Consider the following 2,004-nt stretch of genomic DNA (forward strand, 5'->3'; position numbering starts at 1 on the left):
GTTTCTGTAGTAAAATATTTGGTTTCTATAGAAAGGGGTAAAGTAAGAGAGTAAAGTATTTCCTTTCTTCCCCTACCCTGATTGTTCATTCTCACTTCTCAGAGATACCACTATTAAGAGTTTCTTGAGTTTCCAGGAAATTTCTATATATCTATGATCAAATGTATGGTTATGTATGCACACATATACAGAAAATTGCTAAAACACATGTTGACTCTCAGAGCTGCTTTTAGTTGCTTATAATTCTACAGTATTTACTATGCAGGAGCTTCAATCTCATGTTTTAAAGGAATGTCACAACAAGAGCTGATGAAACTTGCTCTCACCTCTAAGAAAGAAAGCTTACAATAACACCTCCATGTCCATGCCTGACATCCATTTATGTATCCTCGCTTGTGAGAGTCACTTTCAGTAAGACAGTCTCCTCCTGCCATGACAGGATACCAGGACTGCCAAGCTTTTATTTTTTAGATATTGATTCCTGAAGCAGGCAAAGAATGTCTCTTACAAAGATAAATGGCTGGCCTCAAAGAACTGTGACTTCTATAGAATTATCAGTGACATTCCACACCTCTGGGGCCTGAAGTCCTTCATGCTTTTCCTCAACTCTGCCTTATTAATCTATTGTTCAGAAAGGACCAGATGTTTGACATTTGTACCATAGTCTAAATTTTACCCACAGTGGTCCTTTGCCACAATTAGTTATCGTGTATCTAATTTTAGAATGAAATATGTTCACTTGTTTGTATGTTAGTGCTAATGAAAGCAAATGACAAGTTGATTTTTTTAATATTTTTATTTCATGAAATTATGGGGGTATAAGAAGATGTAACATTTCCAATGATTTTGCAATTGCAGACCATAAGCAAAATTGATGAACGTATACTGAATATCTGCAATAAGTCACACTGTTACTAATACCAAGGAATTTTCAAGGAGCCCTAGCATGGCATAGTTTTGTAGAGGTCACGAAACTATAAAGAGAAAAATCAACCCAAATTGTTAAGTGCTATAATGTAAGAATGTGGAAGTACCAATGCAACAGAGAAAGAAGCAATTAAATCTGAGCAAATTGAAGCTAGCCATATGATTTTATAAACAATAACTTGTTCATACTTTGTGCACCCTCTCCAGCCTACCCATAGCCTGTAGTATGATGTTACAGCATACCAGCCAGGAGCTGAGCAAAACAAGTGTTGGGATCGATTTGTGATCACATATGTAGATGTGACTTTCAATGAAAAATGAAAAGCCACAGAACTATAATTAATCACTTCTACAACAGACATATATTTTTTTTTTTAGTTGCATTTCAAAGCTTTCTTTCTACCTTAGGGTTGATTTTTTTTTCTTTAATTACAAAATACAAATGTCTTAGGTTACATGGATCTCTTCTGCAATGCTTGAGTCCTGGCTATAGGTGTGCCCATCACCCAAATAGTGTTCATTGTGCCTATTAGGTAGGTTTTTGCCCCTCCCCTCTTCCTCTTTATCCCCTGTTTGATTTTCACTGAGTTTCTGCTCAATACTTCCTACAGGAATTTTCAGATTCATTCATTCTGTATCATCCCATGCAATTATTTCAACTTTTCTATTAACATTACTGGATGTTGTTATTTAAATACCATTTGAAAATCAGAGTACCTATAATTCTGTCAAAAAACACATTTGTCAATAACTTTTTGTAACCTTTTACATTTAATTAAATTTGTTGAATTCTACTTAAACACACACCTAGATGTATTACTATTTCAGCACACACATTTGGTTATGTAAAACCAGTCTCTTTATTATTACAAATTTTCTGATCTCAGGGTCTATGCTTCTATCTTTACAGCCTAGCTTGGTACCAAATAAAGGTTCAGCAATGATTGTAGCATTAAATAGTAAATGAGTCTCTATTTGCAAAGTGAACTAAGTGAATCCATTTGAAGATATGTAAGAAAAATGTCTTTGAATGGACCAAAAAATGATTTAGAAAACATATTATTAGCTGTAAGCCAC

Source organism: Propithecus coquereli, unplaced genomic scaffold, assembly GCF_000956105.1.
Source record: "Propithecus coquereli isolate 6110/MARCELLA unplaced genomic scaffold, Pcoq_1.0 Scaffold202, whole genome shotgun sequence".
Lineage (NCBI taxonomy): Eukaryota > Metazoa > Chordata > Mammalia > Primates > Indriidae > Propithecus > Propithecus coquereli.